General features: G+C 42.2%; 1 protein-coding gene across 1 annotated transcript in view; it reads right to left on the minus strand.

Moving 5' to 3' along the window:
- Window positions 1-22,845: 22,845 nt before the first annotated feature.
- DPYS (dihydropyrimidinase) overlaps window positions 22,846-25,082 on the minus strand; it is a 70,746-nt gene continuing 68,509 nt past the window's right edge. Inside the window, exon 10 of the mRNA XM_082754082.1 lies at window positions 22,846-23,407. The gene's annotated coding sequence lies outside the window, so the exon portion shown is untranslated. The remainder of the gene's footprint in view (window positions 23,408-25,082) is intronic.

Below are 25,082 nucleotides of genomic sequence, written 5' to 3' on the forward strand. Positions count from 1 at the left end.
TAAAATGGCTACCTTTTGACTTATTACTCTCTTATGCCCCACATTTGGTTCAGGATTGCAGATTGTTCTGCATTTCTGAATTATTTGAGAAAAATATTGTTTAAGAACTTTTTTTCAAGCATGTTGAAAAGGATTTTGCAACATGGCTTGGGAGTACATTAATGTAATTCAGCATGTATTTGATAAAAACAAAAACGATATTTGAACTTTTTGCAATTTATTGTACAGTGCATGGTAACTTATTTTCATTTTTTTCTCACCTTCAAATTGAATTCTACAGCAAAATACTGGAATCATGTGGCCATTGCAAGATGTCTTCAGTAAATTTGTTTTCAGCACCAGCATCATTCATTCAAAGGTTGAACTATCATTTCTTGAAGGTTTTGGAAAGAGGAAAAACGAAGTAAATGGTTGATTTTTAGGAGGTAAATTTAAACAGTTTTATTTGCACTAAACCAAATTGCTACATTCTTGAGATTATAAAAGCAACAAAGATTACTAATTCTTACAGTTCTGCTGTAAAGTTCAATTTTCGTAAACTACATTTGTGTTGGCAAAGACATAATTAGGTAATAGCAGTCTGAAAAATGTCAATCTTCAGTTCATAATGTAGCCTTAAAGCTTATTGCTACCACTCCGGCAGTTATTTGACACCATTACCAGAACCCTCACTGCAGTCAACAGATCTTCAAAAACCTGGTTTTTGTAGCAAACAGTAACTACCGTTGGGTGGTGCTGCAAGTTCAAGCTTCTCATTAAATTACATTATTTAAAGGGAATGTAACTGGCTAACATTTAATAAGAAAATGTCCCTTTTTTTCTGGGTCTTTGTATGCCTTTATTACCTACTTAAGGTTTAATATTGAAACCTTGCAATAATTTTTGAAATACACATTACATATACCTTTCAGGCCACACAGAATTATTCTGATTTTATTTGAAAATCTATTAATGTTTCCCATTATTAAATTGTACATGCCTCATTAGAGGGCAAAAGTAATAATAGTATCACTTAAAATGCCTTTTACTTTGTGCAATATCATATAAATCAAGATTGTGTCTTGTCTTCAGAGTTTATATAATGGATTATTAAGTTAATGGACAGACTGGTAAAATTATATTTATTGAAATAATTTAGACACCTGTCTACCAGCAGCAAATAAATATTACCAACATGCAGTCTACAATATTCCCTAGGATTAAAGAAAAATTACATAACCATTTTCCTGATACTGTGAGACGTGCTCACACATTGCTGTATGCATTGTCCTATATAAATTATTTCAAGTTTTAAAATCAAGGACATGACGCATGGAAGGTTTGTACATACTTGTCATTATGCAGTATTTATTTAAAAAAAAAAAAAAAATTAATGTATTTTTTTTAATTTTCACACGTCTGCAACTCTACTTATGGTTTAGTCATGTAAATAGCACTATTCCAGTGATCACTGCTGTCTTGTACATACTATGTTTTAAAAAGTTAAAAGGAATACAGTTGGGGAAAAAAAAAAAAAAAAAAAAAAGGCAGATTAGGCCTGTAATGAACACCGACTAATGTAAATCAAACTCATTCTGGTGATGGTATTTAACACTTTAAATAAAACATTTTCTTTACAGAGCTTGTCTGCAGTGCTTTGTTTCTTTTCTCACTGTTATGACCGTAAGCTGTCCGAAGCTGCGAGGCTGGGCTCAGGCTTTGGTGTCACCAGGATGTGAAAGGTGCTGGGGCTGTACAAAGCACACGTGGCCATGCAACTCGGGTAAATGACAAAAAATAAAAATAAAAAAAAAAGAAGAAGAAGAAGAAAAAAAAAGCCCAATTTCAGGGCTGGCCACACTCCAAGTGGCTGGCAGGAAGGCTCTGCTTGGCCTCCCCAAAGCAATGCCGGCGGTGGTCCCTGGCATGGGGACCTTTCATTGTTCCTGCCACTGCTTCATTTACTGGGAAAGCTGTAGCTTTAGATTTTTAGTTATTGGACTGTAATATTAAACAGATTGGACTATGAAAAAGACAAGTTAGTAAGCCTCTACTGTCCAGATACCACCTAACATTAGCCTTTTTTTTTGAGCAGGGCACAAATGAGGCCAGGCACTGGTAGTTCAGGCGTAAGCAGCAGGGAGCAGGCTGTAGGCCAACACCTCTACAGCCACATGAGGCAGCTCCAGGGAGTTCAGTGGGAGGGGAGCAGAGGCAGTGCTTCCCAAAACCAGAACTGGCTGTAGCCTGGCCAGGGGCAGGGGTGGAGATGGCGAAGGTGGGCATGGAAGCTTTTCTCTCTGCCTGGCTCTTCAGAGGGAGTGTTGGCACAGGTAGTGGTTGCTGGGGCTTGGCAAGACTCAAGCACTGCTGCTGAATTAGGCACCTATGCCTTGGAAAGTGACAGGCCGAGAATGTCTGCAATATTACCATTTTTCCAAACAGTCCTTCACTTATGGGTGGCCAGGCCCAAAGAACTATGGTGAATGGAGTTAAATCCAGTTGCAGGCTGGTCACAAGTGGTGGCCCCCAGGGCTCAGTATAGGGGCCAGTTCTCTTCAATATCTTTTTAATGATCTGGACAAGGGGATTGAGTGCACCAGCAGTAAGGTTGCAGATGACACCAAGTTGGGCAGGAGTGTTGATCTGCTCAATGGCAGGAGGGCTCTACAGAGGGATCTGAATAATCTGACGCTAACTGTATGAGGATCAACAAGGCTTAGGACAAAGCATTAGCTTTCATTGCTTCTTCACAAAGTTAGGTGACTGGCAGGGTGGGAGGGCAGGAGGTCTGGAGTGGTTCGTGTCTATTTTCTTTATTTTTCTTATCTCGGTGTAAGGCTCACCTCAGCATCAGTCATCTAAGCAGCAAAAAGCAGACACAGATCTATAGGAATCTTTCAAGTGTGATTACCCTCTCTGTCCCCTCTTTGGTAAACATTTACAGTGAGCCTTAATCCAGAGCAAAAATTTAAGGGAGAAAGAAGACACGCATGGCACACATTCTCCTAGGTAAGAATGGCCCACATTTAGGACAGATTCATGGAAGCTGGTTTTAGCCGGCAAAAAAATAAAGATATACACTACTAAGACCAAAGATAAATCATCTTCTGGAATTACTGGCTTCATACATGCCTATTTTAGATATCCTATTTAGGATGGAGTGAACCGCTCTGGGGAGATCAATTTCTCTTCCTCTCTCCCCACTGGCCACAGAGGCAGAAAGAGCGATGACTGTTTTGAGCTGAATATCTAACTTTGTGGCAGCTGAGCTTAGGAGAGATGGACTCAGTCTCAGCAGCCAGGAATAAGAGCAAGGACTCCATGGTCCTTCATTAGCAAGTCCTATCTCAGCTGCCTGTGTAATTAACAGGTCTGAGGGCAGCAGGCAGCTGATGACTGATGAGGAAGGAAATGTCTGGGAATCAGTTCCTCAGAACTGACAAACTGCCCTGTCAGGTCACTCAGCCCAGTCCTTGCAGAAAAGAGAAGCAATTGCCCATCTATGATAATTAAACTACAGGACATTAAAGCCCCAAAATATATTTGACATGAGGTCACACAGAAAAGAAAGAGCATCACAGCACTGCAGAAAGTACGTGGCACAGCACTGAGAAAAACAGTCAGAAGTGCCTGTCCTTCATGAATCTTCCTGCAACCAAGAACAGTTTCTTAAGTGCCATACAAAATGTATATATTGCTGTAGTTATGTTGGCATGAAAACAGAATGGATAAGGGGCGCTGGATGCCATTAGTTTTAAATACATAGAAGTTTAGGATATCTCAGTGGGGTGGGAGTGGGGCTGGCACTGTTAGACTGTTTCTGTCAAATGGATTATTTCTCTGGACAGCTGTTAGCAGGGATGGTGTGAGAGGCGTTAGTCAAAGTCATCTCTAGCTGCAGTTGTGGTTAGGGAACAATCAGTGATTTAAAGATGATGTTTATATTAAGGTGATACCACACACTGAAATAAAAACAAAAGAAAATCCCAACACTTACTAGGCAACAAAATGCAACAAAACAGTCCTGCTATGTGAATATGCATCCAACGCATGAAGAAAAGGCTAGTATTACACTTGCCAGTTTATGTCAATCTAGTCTGAAGAACAATAGCTACCAAAATTACTACCCCCTTGAAGAGAATAAAAAGCAGATTTAGGGAAGAGTGAAGGATGAAGGAGGACTGTGAAATTATCAATGTAACAATGGGAGAGATATTTTATTGATCCCCTGTTTTGTTTCTGATGAATTAGCATGTTAGCTGCAGCATTCCTGAACAGTGGCAGGCAGCTGCCCTGAAGATGTAGAAGAGTTATCTATACCAGCCCCATCACCCAGGGACCAGCACACTGAGAGTGCTGCTGCATTGGAGGCAACTAGGTTAAGCAGCTTGTCGACATTTCAAGTTCCTTCTTATGGTTTACCACACACTGGCAAGGACACAAAGACAAAGATTTTCTTTATGTAACAGTTTCTCAGTCCATATTCTGATTCCATACCAGCTTCCAAGCTGTGATTTTCTGTTTTGACCTTCTGGACTCAAGAGCTGCTTATTCTCATATCAGCTAACTTGGACTTGCAGAAGTCTTAGCTACCACCTGCCACTTACCTGAGGCATCAGTGCACGTATTTTCAGGGCCACATGCACAAACAAGTCTTGTCCTTTGCAGTGCTTCATTTGTACAAGCAGAACTGCCTGAAGGCCAGCAGCTCTGGCTCTCTAAGAATGGCCCTAGGTTAGTGGGCACTACTGTGGTAGACAACTTTATTCCTCACTGGCAAAGATACAATCTGGAGAAAAGACATTTTTGTATAGGTACCAATGCAGTTTAGCTGTTGAAACAAAACTGTAAATAAGAAGAGTAGATCTCAGAGTAAGCCAATAAATGTTTGGGTTACAGGAAGGGGAACAGACCACCAAATCAGCTGAAAACCTTGACTCTAATCTGTTCCCAAAACACATGAGCCAGGTGCTAGGCAAGGACATGCTGAATGGAGATACAGAAGTGATACGTTCCTGCCAGCAAAAAAGAACCTCAAACCAATAAAAACCTGTTAGCATTGCTCTCAGCTTTCCTGTCCTACTGACAGGAAAGAAAAGCGTGAAAAAGAAAAGAAAATGACCATGATGATCTTCACTTCAGACTACCAATTTCTGTGAACTGTATTCATTTCTAACCCAACGGTATTCATTTCTAACCCAGGATTTCTTGTTTTTAATTAACATGCTGAGTTATCAATAAAGATCACGGTGTCAGTAGGACTAGTTATCTTCAGTCACACAGTTGAATAACTAACAACTTATTTTTGTAAAGTAATTTTTTTCTTTGCCTGCAAAGGTTTTCCTTCTTTATTTTCTTCAGTATTGGTTCATGAACTGAGAGCAGGACCAATCTGCCTCAACATGACATTTTCACATCTAATATAGGACAAGGAGCAATGGCTTTAAACTGAAAGAGGGAAGATTTACATCAGATATTAAGACATTCTTTAGTCTGTGGGTGGCAAGGCACTGGCACAGGCTGCCCAGAGAAGCTGTGGATGCCCCATCCCTGGAGGTGCTCAAGGCCAGGCTGGATGGGGCTTTGGGCAACCTGGGCTGGGGGGAGGTGTCCCTGCCCATGGTAGGGGGCTGGAATTAGGTGATCTTTAAGGTCCCTTCCAAGCCAAACTATTCTATGACTCTATGATTCTATGATAATATGTGTATGATTTATACTTCAAATGTGAGCAGATGCCTTTGGCAACAGATTCAGAATAATCTGGCATATAGTTACCTCCTTCCCTCCCTTGGCAGCTTTGCGTGCATGACCAGTGTTGATTAACAAACTTAGTTGTGACAGCTGGGTGTCAATGCAATTCAGCAAGCCACGCATACAGCCTGAGATGGCTGTCTTCAGACATCTAATTTAGGTGGAATTCAGAAGGCCAAAATTAAGAGTCTATTTAATTGTGCTCAATGGAAGGAGACAAGAGGCCCTCCAGGGTAATTCTAATTTAGGATCCTCTGGAAAGTCATTTTGAGCACCTTTCACTATCAGCTACATAGGAGGCCCAAGGCAATTCAGCTTCCAGGGTAGTCCATGTGAATAGTTCCGAAAATTGCAATGCCATCCTCTTGATAAGATGTAAGGGAAGAATCAGTGCTTATTACTTTCAGAACTTTTTCCTCCCAGAAATCATTTAGGGAAAATCTCTCTTCTGAGACCTGAATGACAATTTGAATGTTGTGAAGGCAAAAATGTGAAGAAGAGAGGAATTTACCCACTGAAGTTTTTCCCTCCCCTAAAGTGCCCCACCACCCTCTCATGCAAACCTCAGGACTTCATTCTAACACTGTGGCAGACCTTGGCCATGGTGACATGAGTTTTGTTTATATTTCTGCTCTCAGACAGCTCCTTGAGTTCCACTTGAAGACAAGCAAGAGGCCACCTGGCTGCTGGAACCCTTCAACAGCATTGTTCTGGTGTGCCTGGCTCACTTCAGCCTCTGGACTTCATTCAATAGGTCACATCTGCACTGCTCAATTAAATTTGCCAGATCCAGTTTGCAGGCATGGAGACGTAAGAAGACCAATTCTCGCCTGGCTAGGGGCAGGACCCAGGGGACCCAGGAAGTCCAGGCTTATGGAGTTAAATGAAACATCTGGGAGATGTTGAAGAGCCATCATGTGTTGTTGCTACCACAGAAAAGACGGGAGTAGTGGGAGCTGGAGGGCATTCTAAAAGGACTACAGCACATATTCTGCAGGAGGGATAAGAGCCAGCCAGTTTGCTGAGAGAGCTGATTCAGAAAAAATAAGCAATGGAGCCATGGTCATTTTCTGCTTTTCCAGAAGTCTGATTGTCTGGACAAATATTTAGTTTGCTTAAGTTGGTCCTACTTGTATGAATTTGCAAAAATATAACAGCTTCAAGACTGATTAATCACAATCAACAAGGATGATCTGAATGAACCAAGCAAAGCCTGAGGAAAAACAAACAGAAACTACTAAGTGATTTAATTCATTTCTCTCCATCCCTTGGCCGCACCCAGGTGTTTCCTAGTCTAGTTAAGCACCTGTGTTATTGTCCCATAAGCATTTCAATAGTTAAAACAAATAAGCAGGGTGCATGTGTTGCGTTTTGATTTGCTTTGATTTGTTTTTCCATTAAAGGGCTGTCATTGACCTAACTGGTTTGTGGAAGGGGTGCAGTTACTTGTGTTTCAGGGCTGAAGCTGATCTCCAAGTATTAGAGAAAACAATAAGTTTTTTTGGTGGGTTGGGTTGTCCTGCCCTGGTCTACCAAGGGGTATCATGTAATTTCATTTGAAGCATTTAGCAGGGGCATGATCAAACTTAGGTGGAACGAAAGGCTGTGTTCCAGCATGGTGGCTCCCATGGTTTTCCAGGCTAGCCTTAATCTTGTTGCTGATCCACGGCCTTTAAGGATGCCAAATAACACTGAAATGAAATTTCATAAAAATCATATTTATGAGTATTTAACTGACACTCTCTTTCTTTCTCAAGTTCCCTTATGCCTAAATGTGTTCTTTATTTATTTATTACTAGCCTCCTATTCATTGGCCACATGTATTCAGGTCAATACAGCTTGAGTCATTCAAAACAAATTACTCTCTGTAAAGAAAAAATAAATAAATATATAGTGTTGTCTTGGTTGAAAGCCAAGAAGAAAATGGCAAATAGAAAGGAAACAGCTCACAATTCATGCAGAAAAGGAAAGTTAAGGGATAAGTGCCTGCCTTGCAAGGCTTCACAATAGGCCATTGTCAAATTAAGACAAATCCATACATCATCTCTCCTGGAAATGAACAAAACTGAATGTGTTTTAGGAATAACTATTACCCAAAACTCTGCAGGGGGAGAAGCAAGCTGGAGGAAGCTGTGATGCATTCATCTCCCACTGAGACTTCGCTGGAACTTTCTTTTGTTGGGAGAGGAGCTCATGTCCAGGAGGGTTATTGAGAATATGAAACTCCACAGATCCCTCAAGATCTTCACAGATGACAGGCATGGCTCAGTTAGATGGTGATCAGTGTGTAGCCAGGGCTGGGTTTGTTAGAAGTGTTTATATGTCTCACTAAACATTAAAATGCAGGTACCAAAAATTACTAATGAATCAGCAGTGAGGTGGAAGGACTTTTTGGCTCTTGAGAGATATGGAGGCACAGGGAGCTGCAGGACAAGACCTGTGCTCTAATTATTTTTCATTCATCACTGAACTGTCTTATAGCCAGCACAGCCATCTCAGTGCAGCATCTAAGAAGTGCCCTCTGCCAAATATTCCACTTCCATGGAAGACTGGGACTCCTCAGGGAGAGAAAATACGTTACCCACTGTTATCCTACATAATAGGAGCATGGTATCTCCCTCTGATGGACGTTCCTATGAGAAGAGAGTGGTCCAGGTTTCCCATCTAATGACACCAGACAGATTTTGTGGCTGTTGATCCCCATTAAGTATTGGGCTCTCCTCCTGCCCATTCACCACTGCATTGGTCACATAAATCCATAACCTGGGGTTACACATTCTGCATGTATTACAACAGCAAATTTACCACAGCCCCCCCTAGCTCCCAACACTGTTTCTCTGCCTTCACCTTGGATATGCCCTCTCTCATGGTACTAAAGTTTAAGGATGCTCTGCTGTCTAGCATGTATCTAGGTCATCTTACCTAATTTCATCAGTCTGCCAGCTGGGTTGTTCAATCTGGCCTCCCTTTACAGGCAGTGGAACTGGCACTTTTAGAACTCAGTCTGACATTTTAGATGTCTCTGTTAGGATGAGCATGGGTCATAGCTTAGTTGTACTCATTCTTGTTGCTGACTATAAAGGGAATAGCTCCAGTCAACTGAATCCCATTAATTCTCTCTATACACTTAAATGGATTTTTCACTGAGGCCTACCACTCCAGTACAGAAGAAGCACTGCTGTAGCCTCCAGACCAAGGCTGGTGAAGACATGTACTGAGTGCTGCAGGATGGCAGCCAAAATAACCTTAGTGGTTGCAGGGCAAGAGATGCCTTGAGCTAGCCCAGCAGAGACAGTAGAGACAGGTCTGGATATGTGTGAAATAGCAAGGGTTCATGATGGGCAGGGTGAAAGCTCTCTCCCAAAAAGAGGAGGGCAGTCTTTCTTTCAGGTAGTTATTTCTGCCTCATGTTTCATTTTAAAAGCATGTTGAGTTTCATTAGTCCCAAATGTGGGACTGCTCCAGAGAAGCTTCACACCCAAATCTCTCACCTAGCAGAAAGGGTCCCCAAAGCCAGCTCTGAGGCACATGGTGGATAAAGGACTTTCCCAGCTAAGGCAGAGACAGATGGACTAGTAGGAATGAGGGGTGGGCTGAGTGGATAGGCATGGCTGTGTTCTGGTCCTGGATCTGAGGATTTTGGATTTAAACAGATGCTGAATAAAATAGACTTCACCAACCCTGCCATCTCTCACAGGCCACCTCACTCACAACACAGAAACGGGATTCCTTTCCTCTGATTTAGACTAAACTCCACGTCTTCTACAAGTCACAAGGTCCTCATACATAAGCAGCCTATATCTGTTGTCAGAAAGCATACCTCTTCTTTAATCTTCAATTTAACCTTGCTTTTTTTTTTTTTTTTTTTTTTTCCTTTTACTATCAACTATGATTTAATCCTAAAATCATATTATTTTATCCCTCTGATACATGTTCATTCCAGTTGAAGAGAATGGTGTTCAGCAGGGAAACTTGCTACTGTATTTTGTCCCAGTCGTAGTTACTATTCAGTTACTTATTCCCCTTTCCAGAGTGTGAGACAATGAGCTTGAGGAGCCAAGCACTTCTATCAGAAGAAGGGTACTTCTGTGAAGAAAGGGAACACAAAAGTAAAGCAGTGATGAATGAAGTTTCTAACCTGATTTTATTTTGACATTAATGCCTGATGGGCTCCCAGTTTTGAAGGCCATACCCAGTCTCTGTATACCATCAATACACTTGAAAATGAGACAAAACTCTTAAGTTGTCATCTGAGCCAGAGAAATGATGAAGAAAAGAATGTCACTTCAGCTAAGATCTCCTCTTGTTAATGTCAGTTCCAGTAATACCGGTGGGACATGTGCCTGGGGAGGGTGCTGATGCAGGCTAAACTGGCAGATCTGGTGCTAGGAGGACATGGGGCTGTGCTAAAGGTGGTCTGGCTTGTGTAAGGACTGCAGAAATCACTGCTACACCAGCAGGCTGGGCCTGATTTTGAGAGACCAGTTTCGTAACACAGACTGCAGTCTAAAACACCATATAGGCCATCATTTAAGAAAAAAATGAACACATAAGAAAGGTTTCTTGGAGTCCTGTGGACACCAAGAGGCAAGTGTGCAAGGAGGTGACAACAACATGCACAGCACAGTTTAGAGGATGAGCCATGCCTCCCGAGGCTGCTCCAGAGACATGCAACCAAATAGACACTGGAAGAAAACAAAAGCCGGAACACACTGAGGGAAATACATTATTTGTGTTTCCAAAAGTTTTTTCCATATGCTAACAACTCCAGGCTTTCCCTTCCAAGTTTTCAGAGCTGGCCTACTCAGTAGCAAAACTTCTGCTAGAAGGAAGGCCTCCAGCCCTGCAGAAAAGGCTTAGAAAGACCAAAGGCAAAATGTTAAGGTTTTTTGACACTTTCTCATAATGAAATTACACTATTTTTTTTTTTTTTTCCTAAAACATTGGAAAAATATTAGTTAATGATGCAACTAACCCACAGATGTGGTGCTTTCAGCATCACTGGGAGTGTTTCAAATCTAGACGTTGTATTAGAAGATATCCTCCAGTGTGAGAGAAGACCAGTGGTTTCACGTAGGAATTTCATAGAAGGGTTCTGTGGCCTAAACATACTCATCCATTTTCACATTAATCTATTTTCCGGTGTACTCAGAGGAAGGGGAAATGATTGTGGCATCCAAACCATGTTTGTGCAGATATGTCAGTAAGCAACAAATATAATTGTTGCCTTGGAGAGTAGATTTGTGCAGGTTTATTAGTATTATTGCATATCTTCTCTAGAAGTGCTGAAATTAAACAGAATGACTTTTTTTTTTTTTTTTTTCTTTCTCCAGTCTGTTCTTCTCTGTCTGGCCATCTTCTGGTTCTGCTATTAACCTTTAGTTGAACTAAACTTACAACTTTGAGCAACAGCTTGTAGAAAAGATGTTGTGTAAGGAAGGAACTAGAACTTGCAATCTAGCCTCTGTGATTTCAGCACAAGCTGAAAAAAACAGAAAACCAACCCAGGAGTTGTACTGCCTTTTTAAAAACAATTTATTGTTTCAACTGGAGGAGCCCACCCTGGAGATGTCTGTCTTGGATTCTTATATCATCAGAGTCAACAACAAAATTCCTGTTCACTGATGCAGCTAAAATTTTACCCGATGGATTTGTCCATTGACTTTTAAGGATTTGTCACTTGGGAATGGAAAAAAGTATGCAAAGGTTTGGATATATATAAGTATATGTATATATGTGTATATACAATATAGAATATTATATAAATAATATAGTATCTACATATGAGCAATGTAAAAAGACACTTTATTGAATGTTTTTTCCTCTAATAAAACTCATTTAAATTAAAGATTATCTTCAGGTTTTAACAGAAAGGTGAGCAGGACTCAGCATGTAGTCTGGGTGAAGAAAGGATGTGCCGGACTGAGCAGTGGTGTAACATCCCATTGCTGGCTGACATTCAAAGTTCAAAGAGCAGCTCTTACATGTGCTTTTGGTTTAGGGCAAAGCATGGTAAAGCACTTCCATAAAAGTTTTACTACCTGCTATTAAACCAGCGTTGACAACAGCTGTTGAGTGCCATATATTACATACGAGAAAACACTGGATCTACCCAGAACTTACCAAAAGTAAACACAACATTGCACTGAGAGGGGCAGCTGCCCTGCAGGCTGGCTGGGGACAGGGCCACCAACAGCAGCAGTCAGCTGAGGGTGACTGATAGGGAGGAATTTCTGCACCACAGGGTCTGGGCTCTGAGTCAGCCAGGTCCCTTTAGAGCTGCAGGAAGCAGGAGGGAGATAACAGGCTCGGGTTCACACCACGTGCACCGAAGAGGGGCAGGAAACAAAAATGTAAAAGGCTTTATTTCTGCTAAATCCTCCCATTTCCTGTGTTAAAAGGTTTGCTTCCTACATTAAATTTCGATTTTAATGGCGCTCTGAATTTTTTTGCTTTCCCTGGCCCAGGAAATGGAAAACGAAGACTTTTCAGCACAGTGTGTTCCCTGTTAATTGGTTCTGAGGGCTCTGCCTTGCCTGTGGAGAAATCTTTTAGGTGCTCCTTCACATCCTTGCATAAAAGTGGTTTTGTACCAAAAGATTAATTTATTCCACCGCAGATCACAGTGTACTCAGAGCAAAAAATAGAGAGGTCTACTTTAGATGCTCACACGAAGTGCAGCTGACACACGGCAGCATGCACAGTGCTGCGTGCAGGCTGCAGCCTCTGGCCTGCCTGGCTGTGGCAGCCTCGGCCATCACCTCCCAGGCATGGGATGTGCGGGACAGAGGTGGGTTTCGGGTTGTATTGGTTTGCTCTTCAAGTGCAGGGCTCGATGCAAAGTGTGGCTGCAGCCTGACAGTCAACTGGTACAGCACTTCCCTGAGAAGCCTTTTGCTGAACTGCTGTGCCCACTGCTTCACTGCTTTGTCCATCTCAAATAGAGCACTGTCTAGTGCTGGGCTGTAATGTGGCCATCCTCTCTCCAAGTGTTTTTTTTTTTTTTTTTTTTTTTCTCCCTATTCTACCTTTCCCTGATATTCAGAATTATTTTTAAGCATACAGCGTATTTTAGAGACAGAAGTTAAGCATGTGCACACACAGGCACAGGGAAGAGATCAGCGTACAAGCAGGCTATGGAGTGAAGTGACCCTGTTCTCCTGGGTCCTCTTGTCCTCTCCTTCAACCTCCAGCTCTGACAACATCTTTCCCTTCATATAAGGTGCATCACTGCCACACTCATCCTTCCTATGTGACCAACAAACTACACAGTTTTACTTTTTGACCTTTTTCTTGTAAGAAAATTCCATATTAACATTAAAAAAACCATACTTCTTACATATGTGACCCATGTGAATTCATGGAGGTAAAATTAAAGTGGAAGATTAAAGAGAAAATTTTGTAGTCTGCTCAGGCTGCATTAGGTTCTGCTCTCTTGTTTGTCTTGCACACAGAGTTAAATCCTAAGATGTACAAACCTCTGATGTTAAGATGCTGCAATTTTTTCACAATCACTCTGCTAATTGCAGCAACCAATTTCACTTCTCAGCAGTGTCTTCTCAACCTATGAGGCAAGAGTGACTGCGTACAACACATTTAGTACTGGATGGGATTTAATCTCTGGTTTTAACTTCCAAGGTTCTGGGGATCAAAAAACTCAGAGATGCAGTGATGGTATGGACATTCAGCTCATGACAGTTCAACATTTTTCAGGCTGATAAAAATCCAGGCTGTAACAGCAGCAGCTACCTGACCTTAATTGCCTCAAAGCTCTGGTCAGAAGGCAAATGCCAAATCACTGCTTTCAACACTGAAAATTCTAACAAATGAGTGCTTTTACTTACTGTGAAGAGGATTTTGTCTCTATCTCATCTTGTTTAGATGACTAAAGCTGATTTCAGAAACTTTTCTTAGCAAGTTCCCTCAGTGAACTCTGAACTGAAGTTGCAGGAGAAAAAGCCAGGACTGGCTTGATTGCCCTGGGCAATAGTCTTCTCTTTACCCACTGAAGCAGTAATGAAAGCATCTCCACACTGCCTCTGGATGCTGGTAGACTGTAAAACCACTCGTGGTATTTCCAGAAAACATCTCAGACACAGTCTTGCACTAAAACCTTGGCTCCAGACCTCACAAATACAATGGAAATCAATAGGACTGTTTGTGGCTACTGGGACCTAAAAAGGAATTTGATGCATTTGTGAATTGTTAAGGCTGAGACAAGAGACATGAGATTTCTGGATACGGTACAGTAGCAATTTAAAATGTTGTTCACTTGTTTCTTTACTACCATGAATATCTTTTATAATATTAATAAAATGAATAGCAAGTTGGAATGCACAGTCACTCAGTGAAACATCTGAAACACTGTGTCAGGAGGGAAGGATAACTGCTTTGTTTTTCTGTAAGCAGAGAAGCAATTCGATGTGTATAGACCATGAGAGGTTTCAGAGGGGTTATATGATTTGGTGCCTGTGACTGGAAGGACTGGACTCAGTGACCCTTCTGGGATGCCTGCCTCTCACAGACTCCTTGCAAAATCATAGAGAAGTCACTGAAGTCATATCTAAGTACACTAAACACAATCCTGTGAACCTCAGTTCCCAATCTACAAAAAAAGAGAATAATCATATTAATAACAATAATAGTAGTATAGCTGCACCTCAGAGCACAGCGCTTTTCTGGGTACCTCACCTCAGTGCTTAAAGAGTGCTTCCCCAAAATAGAACCCGATTAAAAATTGTTATATACACACTTCTTATTTTCTATTCCTTTTCCCTAAGTTATGCTCACCCTTCCCCTGCTCCTCTAAGGTGGGCTGTTTCATTCTGGTGTGGGTGGAGGAGTTTCCAGCTTCTGAAGTGCATTCTGGAGTGGGACGTTTGTGTTGAGGGTTTCTTCTTCCTCTCTCCTGGGGTCTTTTGTGTACAATTGCTAACACACTTTTGCACCTTCCTTCTCTCTTCACTGGCCTGCAGCCCCATGTTATGCCCAGATCTGCAGCAAACCAAGTAAACCAGAGCTGCAGTCAGGTGAGGAGGAGTTCAGACAGAGCAAGCCTAACAAGCAGCAGCCCGAAGGCCTTGCAGACTTGCCTCAGAGCTCCTGGCCTGTTACTAGCAGCAGCAATGTGGTATTACAGGGCCACATGTAGCTGTTCCCTGATGTCCATGTGCTGTAGTCTGGGGATGTACTGCCTGTTCCAGTGAAAGTTGAGCAAAACCAAAAGCATCAGCAGAAGCAGATGTGCTTTTTTTTTTTTTTTTTCTGTTTAGACAATGTAAGACCAACATTATGCTTTAAGAGAAAGTGCCTGTGCTGTAAATGCTGAAGACCAGGGGAAAAAATAAACGTATGAACACTCAGGAGTTACTCCACAAAACTCGTGGGCAAATGCCCCCATAACCTGAAGGAACCGGGCAACTTGGAGAAAACACCCAAAATATCACAGCCTTTGAAGTCCTGAGGCACCAGGCCCTAAGATTACAGGAATTTGCTCCACATCCTCTCCTCTCATGCTTATAAATCATGATTTCCAGCCTTGCTAAATCAGACATGAACACAAAAATTGCTATAAAGTGAACTGGAGCAAGATTCCAGCTCCTTCAAAACTGAAGAGCCTAAAGCCATGGCTTATCTCCCATACCCACATTTCATGTAAAATGTGTCTGGCTTAAGGAATGACTGTCACCAGCCCCTCCAGGGCTGTGAGAGCACCCTGTGCTTGGCACTGAGGTGGTGGGTGGCAGACAGCTGCTGCCACGCAGGAGGCTTTGCGAAGTGGCAGGGCTGGGAGCTCTCCTTCATACCAATGGGAAGGTTTCTGGGTAACACAGAGCTTTGTGCCATAGGCTGGGGGCAGCCTCTTGTAATACTGAGTATTATTGTGCATTTACATAACAAAAATAAAGGAATGTAATAGCTGAATACATTATATCCTGGTTTTAATAGGAAGGAAAACCACAGCTATGTTGTGCAGCTAAACATGTTCTGCAGGCAGACCAAAAATGTGAAGATTGCCTTGCTGAGCCAGCTATTGTGTTTTAAGGCAAGGGGATAAAGATTTATAATCCCTCCCCAATCTGTGAAAGCTTGTCTTCCTACAGTGTCAGGGTCAGACAAAATGTAACACTTCCATAACTGGTGTTTCTCTGTAGACCCAGAGAAATATCTGAAACCAAGTCCTTGTCTCTGTGATGTTTGTCATGCCCTACCTTTGACTCATCCTAGACAGATCTCTATCTTCCACCAGAGTTGTCAGAGCTATCAACAGAGACATTTTTTAAGTTCCTCTCATGGTGTTATTTGTCAGACACAACCATTAAGGGATAATTAGCAGATAAATGCCACTCAAAGTCATGTTCTGACCCTGCTAGTAAAGCTTACTTTGGCTTTTACCTATACTCTAGTATTTTTATGTTTATCTGGAGTACTGTGCTGTACAGACATTATTTAGTTCCCTTTAAATTAGAGCTAAGTCTTTCTTATAAGTTAAAAGGAGCAAAATCAGCACAGAAGAGGTCTTATAAATAAATACCTGAGCATAGATCTGAGAAAAGGACTGGCAAAAGGAGCTCATGTGAGCAACCTTCAAATTCCCTTCTCTATATTGCACTATCAGGGAAAACTAAGTCTACATATTCAGACTTATTCACACTTCAGCATGTGACCCTTTTAAATAATTTATATCAGTTTTACCCACTCTTTACTGGGTTTGAGGGATTTAAAGAACACCTTTTTGCTCAAAGTGCAGCGTGCAGGTCTGTGTGGGATTTCATGTAGGTTAGGCTGAGCAACATCCACACTGCCTCTAAAAGTAAGCTGTAGCATGACCAGGATTAGCTTTCATTAAGTTCTCTGATCCAGTAAACATGTATTAGTATAGACCCAGACTTGTAGAGGATGGAGTTGGGAATACAAGGGCACAGGGTGAGAGTAGGGAGGAGACACCTCCCCTGGCAGCACCATGGACCTTAGAGCAGGTCTGGGCTTGGATTTCAGTGCTGTGTCAGGGACCTGTGCTGGTTTCAAACACCACACTTTGAAGCTGCTCAGCTGGAGCAGCTCACATACCTCCTTAGTAATAGAATAGATCCTTGGTGCACACCCAGCCTTAGCCTCTGTTAACTGCATCTGTAGACACCAAATCCTCCATTATGCAACTGCTAACAGCTAACCTGTCTGATCAGAGGTGGTCGGTCATGTTTCAATCATTAAATTTTCATCGGCATCTGAAAATTTAGTTAGGCGTGCTCACTGCTGCCTAAGTCCTACCTGAATCCACAAAGTAGCCAATACTCTGGGTACATTTCCAGAGGAGCACAAATTGGGAAGAATTTTCAGAATATCCTACCTGTTCAGTTAAGTGCCCTCTGTTCTGCGTGTAACAATCAGATATTCACTGGCCAGAGAGAAGCACCAGGTCACAGCACTGCTACACAGCTGTGGAGACCTGTGCTCTAGGCACTGCTTTGACAAATGCTGTAGTTACTTCTGCCTCTATGCTTATTTAATTGTTCCCATTCTCAGCTCCAGCCTCACAAAACACACACAATTGCTAGTTCTGTGCTTTGTAGCAACATGTGCGTACACATCTGTAGGTCCCATGGCTGAGAGCAGATGGTCTCCAGCTGCATCATTGTGCACTCTGGTTTCATCCATCTTCCCAAGCTGAACCGTGCCCATTTGAGTGGGGTGTCTCAGGGTAGGCAGGGGGCTGGCAGGGAAGCTTGGAGCAGAAGAGCAGAAAAGCAGCACTGCCAAAGTAGGACACAGCATTTTCCCACTGAAAGAACCACTCCCAAGAATTTAGTTAGACATAGCATTTGGCTAAGGGGGTGGGTTTTTGTGGGTGTGAAGGTGAGCCATTCTGGCCACTATGCTAAGTGAGAAACGTGGTGAGAACCTAGCTGCCCTGGGAGGTGGTGTTCTCCTGGCAGAGGGGATCCCTGCAGCCTCAGCTGGAACTTCGCATGATGTGTCTGCATGCTGAGGGCTGTGTGGTCAAGTAGTGTCTTGCTCCTGCTGAGCAGCCTCACTGGTGCATTACTGGCTTATCTGTTTGTGTCTGCTGTGCCTCGCACATAAGAAGCATAAGTTTAAGCATTTAAGTGAGATTGGTTAAAAGTTAGGCCTTTCTGACCTGTCTTTTCTATCATTATCTTCTATGCTTAGTCCTTATGGGAAATTCATTGATCAGATGCCATGAACGTGAAACCCACGGAGAGTTTAGAAACACATGGGCAAGATCCATTGATTTTGGTGATATTTTCTCTGACAGAGAGCAGCATGTTTTCTGCTAGTAGTCAAAGACAGAAAAAAAAACTGCCATTACAATGTTCAGGCAGCAAGTCAAGTGTATAACAGGAATTTCGCTGTCTCCTAGACAGGACCTGAAAAAGAAACAAGAGACATCAACTATGGTTTTGATGTAGCAGCAGACACAGCTTGGTACCCTTGGTGATTCAGAAGTCACTTTTGTTTCACTCGCAACTGGCTGCTGTGATAATCTGCAGTTGTTGTACATCCTGCAGCCTCAGTCATTACAGCTTTTTTTATGTGCAAGGAACTTCCACTTTCTGAAGGGGAATGCCACTGCTGGAGGCTTAACCTGACCATAAGGTTTTGCAATGATGAGTGTATCATACATATTCCAGGAAAAAAAAATCTGACTCTGCCTTGGTTCAGCAAGTTTAGTCATTCTTGTACCTTTAGCTTCAGTAATACAAGCGCTTTATTAGAATAGTCAGAATTTGAAGGTTTTTTCTTAGTAATGGTACAAAACATGTATTTATGGAAGCACTTGTACAGGAAGGCACAACTTCATTTAGCAACAACGATGTTTACAATTTATTTTATTTTATTTTTTAAATGCATAGAAAAAACTGGAGTTGGTTTGCTTGTTGTTCCCAGACATGTTACAGTAGCAATGAAATGAGACAGCGAAGGAAGTGCAGAGCATCACAAAGCAATAACGTTACTAAAAATGACCATTACAAACCTGGAGACTGGTATTTGGATAGTAACTTGAAATAAAGTAACTTGAAATATGCAAATAACCCCTTTCAGCATCCAAATATCCTTATCTCCTCCCTGCAGAGATGAAATCCCAGAGCCATACTCTTTGTTGTGAAAGGGTTTTGGAGTCAGCACATCAAGCATAGGAAGAAAGCTTGGCTCTGAAGAAGTAGCAGTATTTTTTAAATCTTTCTGACTTTCCTGGGCACGAGTACCTGCAGCCCTGAGGCAATTCTGTGGGACTCAGCTTCTCACAGCCATGTCCTTTGCATAAAAATGAAAAACAAAGAAAAAGGACATCATCATCTGGTGTCCTGTATTTTGCTGCGAAATCATGGAGACCAAGGGATGGATTCATCTGACCCAAGGATTCACCTAGATTCCCCTTACAGCAGTTGGAAGGACACAAGCAGCTGTGCCATATAACCCATTTCTTAGTAAAGTAGTCAGGACTAACTGTACCCTAGACATGCATATTGTCCATAAAGCAAATTGTGGGTGGCAAGCTCACATGCAGAGATGTGAAGGAAGATGAAAAGAGCCCCACTCCTGTAGCCTCTCAGGACCTGAAGGCAGTACTGTAAGGGCTCTTGGGGCCATGGGTATGTAAACTCCTCCTAATTGTTCCAAGGTGACAAAGTTCTTTTGAATGTTGACCTTATTATTTATCCCCAGAGTAGATGAAAAGGATTTTCATGTACCAACATAGGCTGGGGGCCAACTGGCTGGGAAACAGCTTTGCAGAGAAAGTCCTGGGAGCATGGACAAGAGGTTGACCATAAGCCAGCAATGTGCCCTTGCAGCAAGAAAGCCAATGTACCCTGGGCTGCATTAGGCAGAACATTGCCAGCAGGTCAAGGGGGATGATCCTTTCCCTCTGCTCAGCTCTGGTGAGACCCATCTGGAAGTGCTGTGTCCAGTGTTGGGCTCCCCAGCATGAGAGAGACGTGTACTTGAACAAGCCCACTGAAGGGTCACAAAAATGATTAAGGGACTAGAGCCTTTGTGATACAAGGAGATGCTGGGAGACCTGGGGCTGTTTAGCCTGGAGAAAAGGATGTTCAGGGACAATCTCACCAGTGTGTGTAAATACCTGAAGGGAGGGTGCAAAGGAGAGAAGCCAGGCTCTTTTCAGTGGTGCCCAGTGACAGGAAAGGAGGCAATGGACACAAACTGAAGTGAAGAAAATTCTATTTCAGCATAAGAAAAGACATTTCTACTATTGGGTAGTCCAACACTGGCAGAGAGGCTGTGGAGTCTTAATTGTTGGAGATATTCAAACCCTGACTGGATGTGGCCCTGAGCAACTTGCAGTAGCTGACCCTGTTGAGCAGAGGGGCTAGATGTCCAGAGGTGCCTGCCAGCCTCAAGTACTCTGATTCTGTGATTTTTTTAAAGACCCATTTTTAAAATATTTTTCCTTCACATCGTAATTGCTTGGAAGCATTAAGTATTTCTGAATGTCTCAGTGATACAGCAGTAACAGTCAACATGGTACTCTTCCAAGAGTTAGCTCAACTCTAATTTTTTTAGGCTGAGAATAGGTGATTTGGGCTCTGTGTTTCATTTTTCCCTTATCTTGCTGAAGAGCAGCTTTATCTGTATTTTAACATACTTGTTTGTCTAGCAATATCTTTGGGTTCTAAAAGTTAGCAAAGAGTTTGCAAATAAACTCTTGACAACATCCCTTGCTATTTTTAATGTTTTTCTGTTACAATGTTTGGTGCTAAAACCACTCAAATTTTTTCAACTTTTAAGGAGAGATTCAGAATAGACCAAAGCAGTCAGAGCACTGGCCAGCAAAACCATGCTTGTATTGCCAGGGCAGCACAAAACCAGCCAAGCCTTACTTGTCTCTAGTTTCCAAATATCTAATTTCCCTAGCACACAATTATGAAGACCAGTATTTTGTGAGGGACTGAATAGTTCTAGTTTCCCTCATTCACACGTTCTGGATTCATTACAGAAAATACAAACATTAGAAGTAAATGATAACAGTCAGAGAGAAAACTGTCATCTAAAGTGTGATATTAAATAATCAGTGAAATAGCCATTGTTTAGTGTATTTACAATGTAATATTTTTATGCTGTCTGTGTTTTTGCAATGCCAGATTCATGTGAGCCATATTCAAGACAAGGAAATGACATGTTCTTAAAGGCTCTGGAGCTAACATGTACAAAGGATCGAAAAACTCACATGGCAGTTCTTAAGATGTTCACAAACTGAATGTTGGAGAAGCATATGCTCTATCTTCCAACCATTGAGTCCTTCAAACATTCATGTTCGACATAACAGTCTGGATGGATGGACAGCTAGATGGGTAAAAAAACGATTGGGTGGTCAGGCTCAGTGGGCAGTGGTTAGCAGGCCATACTCCACATGGATGCTGGTAGGAAGAAGAATGCTGCAGGGGTCTATCCCTGGACCTGTACTTTCCTATATTGCTTGTTTGTTTAATTCATTATTATTATTATTATTAAGAGATAGTGTATACCAGCCATTGTAAATAATGTGTGGACAGATTATCTGGGGTGTCTGTTGGACATGCCAGCTCCTGATATAAACATGGGAAGCACCACAGAAATGCCCTTCCAAGGCACACAGGGGATGCAGAAGCTGCCTGGCACACAGGGCACAGGCTCTGCCAGAGCTGAGCTGGCATGGTGTGGGGCAGGGATGCAGTTGCTGCCAGCCCAAACTCAGACAGGTTTTTCTGTAGGGAACAGCTAAGACTGGAGGCTGGCAGCAGAGGCAGAAGAAGAAGCAGCACCAAAGTCCCCAGGGGAGAAGAATTTGGGGAAAGTATCTGGGGAGGGAGCAGAGGTGGAGAGAGCTGGAGGTGGGGAATGGACAGGAAGAGAGGTTGATGGCTGTCAGCTCCTCCAGAGTCCCATAAGAGCCTTTCAGCATAGTGTGGGTGCAAGGGAGCACATCTATGTCCGTGCCCAGCAAGCTGGGACTTAGTCATACCACAGGCCTCTCCAAAATCATTGAATTGGTAGGCCATGAACACCTGTGCCATGCTGCCCTACAGATTGCATTTAGAATCATAGAATCATTAAGGTTGGAAAAGACCTCCAAGATCATCTGGTCCAACCATCACCCTACTGCCAATGCCACCCACTAAACCCTGTCCCTAAGTACCATGTCCAACCTCTCCTTGAACACCCCCAGGGGCGGTGACTCCACCACCTCCCTGGGCAACCCGTCCCAATGCCTGGCTGCTCTTTCTGAGCAGAAATGTCTCCTCATTTCCAACCTGAACCTCCCCTGGCACAACTTGAGGCCATTCCCTCTAGACTAGTTACCTGTGAGAAGAGGCTGACCCCCAGCTCCCCACACTTTCCTTTCAGGTAGTTGGAGAGAGCAATAAGGTCTCCCCTGAGCCTTCTCTTTCCCAGACTGAACAACCCCAGATCCCTCAGCCACTTGATCTATTCCAGTCCATCTATTTTCCTCTCTGATGGCTGTTAGGTGCTACTCAGCATTGCTGCTTGTGAGCTTTGTTGCTGGCTGTGGTCAGAGTTTTATCAGTCCTTCCAGGCTTTGTAGTGGATCCTTCAAATCCAAAGCAGATAACACAATGTATGTTTGCATAGAACCTAAATCCTCATGCTCATTATGGTGTAAGTTGAGAGTAGCCTTCTTGTGGACTTTCAGCAGGACAGACTGAAAAGTCCTCAAAATGAAGAAGTTTCCAATGACAGCTGTCAATGATTTATAAAACATTCTACATCCACATTGACAACTGGCACATAAATAATAAAGAATACGCTGAAGACAAAACATTTTGTACAATTACTGTTTCCTCAGATGGTCATGTTATGTTACTAAGACATGTAGTCTGTTGTGTTGCTTAACTCTGCTCTGCTTGTGTTAACACAAATGACTACTTTTGTCACCAGTTGGCTAAACTAATGCAGAGCTTGGAAAACACATTTCCTGAGCTAATGGCAGGAACAAATAGCCACAAAAGAGTGAACTATTTACACGTTTCTCCTTTGGGATACAAAGTTCATAATAATTACCACAAACACAAAAGACACTGTACTAGAGTTTTAATTAAAAACAAAAACAAAATAAAATGCACACAATAATTTTGAGCTTTGGAAACAGAAACAAGTCCTATTCTTTTTGGTCACACAGGCTAATAACCATTTTTAATGTGATACATTTGTATCACTAAAGCAATTTCTCTCAACCTTTTATAAGTAAAGAACTTAAACTTTGAGGGGAAAAAAAACAAACAAGGGCCATCTTGTATGGACTTCCAAGTATTGGTTGGCAGTTTAAAGGGACTGAGATCAGTAAAAGAAGGATATTTATTTAGATAAATAAAACAATAATTTTCTGCAAAGATTACAATTTTACAGCCGTATTGGGGTGTTGTGCAGAACACTTTTCCTGCCATCTGTTTGCAATATTTTCAACGTGGAGGATCACCAGCAAGCCCTGTGTTCATGCTGAATAACCCTGGTTTTGGATAGGCAGTGCAGTGGACTCTGTGCCATCAGATTCCTTAGGAAGACCAGGTCTTCCCACCCATCTGCACTTCAGGGCACTGCCTGCACCAAGTGCTGTTGTCAGTGTGTCACAGGTTGGCATCTGGCACATACAACTTGCTGAAGAGGTGATTTCCTCTTCTTACTCCTTGTAACACTGAAAGAAAACATTTCAGTCAGGCTGTAAAAGGGTCTTCCATTTCTTTTGACTCACACACACATACACTCATAGGTACACCCTGACACTGAAATTGAAAAAAAACATTAAACATGAGGACATACAAGAAAACACTATCAAAGATGAGCCCTAAAGGGTAGGTAGGTTTTTATCTGACAAAAGAGCAAATAAACTTCTAATTTTGCATAGAGTTTTTACACAATTTAATATGTGGGTGAGGAAAAGCACTAACTGAGCTGTCGATAGCCAATGCAGAATGTGAGTTTTCTTTATGTTTTACAAAAAAACGAAAACAAAAACAACAACAACAACAACAAAAAACACAGAGAAATGTAGCCTAGACAGAAGGAAAATTATTATTATTACTATTACTATTACTACTAATAATAGTTAATTCAATTACTATTACTATTACTATTACTATTACTATTAGTAATTATTTTTATTTATTTTTTATTTAGTAATAATTATTAGTATTAGTATTAGTATTAGTATTAGTATTAGTATTAGTATTAGTGATAGTGATAGTGATAGTGATAGTGATAGTGATAGTGATAGTAAAAGGTAAGGAAGAGAGTCAGTGATCGTGAGTGGTATCAAAAGTGCAAGATGAAGTAGGGGTTATGGTCACCACCCCCGTCCTTTCTTTCTGCCCATTCTGTCATGCTGTCTTGCCCAAGAACTATCTGGTCTGCCCTTCACAACTTTATCCTTCATAAAACATGCACAAATTTCATCTGAGAAGCCTGATACTAGCTGTGGAGCTGGAGAAGGGGCTCAGCCCTGTCTAAAGAGGTTAATGTGTGTTATGCTGGTTAATGACCATGGCACAAGAGTGGACACAGTGGGTGACTGTGACAAGATAGGTGACCAGGGCTAATGGCCAATGCTAAAGCTCTCCCTCCTACCCCCAACTTGGAAAGTTCTTAAAAATAAATAGTTCTTTCTTTATTCTTTTCCTAAGTTATGCTAGTTTCCCAATGAAGCTCTCCTCTCCCCCTGGGAGCTGCAGGAGCTGGTAGGGCCAAGTGCTTCAAGAGTGCTAAAGATCAGGTTTCAGTGGGAGGTAGAGAGGGCAAAGTTTGTGATGAAGCTGAAGTGCCAGGTGGTTCCCTGGTGCATACAGCAGTTCTGGCAGGCCAGAAGGTGGAAGAAAAGGGCCAGTCACCTGGGGTCTCCCCAGACTTTAGGAGCTTCCTTAGTGATCAGAAGCCTGCAATGTTCAAAATAATCTGCCTGTTGTGACAGATCTGACCTGCATCATTTCACATGGACACTGAGAAAAGCACATTTTTAGCACATTTCTGTTCTATCCAGGCTGAAGAACACAGTCAACATATCTGTCTGCATGGCAATTTTGCAATACATGCCCTGTTCACAGTGGTATTTTCAGCTGAAGTTATGAACTGCAAATGCTATTTTGATTACTAGATTAGCCTGCAATTTCTGTAAATGTTTTGCCTTCATCTTGGATTGAAATTCCTGGAAGCAGGGACACATGACTAACGGCAGATGCTTGTGAATATCTAAAATACTTCTGTTTAAATCTCTGGGCAGGGACATGACCAGACCAAGTGAGTGCCATGGCTAGCTGGTAACTAAGCAGCAGGTCTGGTGGGGACAGTAACAGCTTGACAAGGGTTTTGCTCATGGC

Source organism: Aythya marila, assembly GCF_965140915.1.
Source record: "Aythya marila genome assembly, chromosome: 2".
In the NCBI taxonomy this organism is placed as follows: Eukaryota; Metazoa; Chordata; class Aves; order Anseriformes; family Anatidae; genus Aythya; species Aythya marila.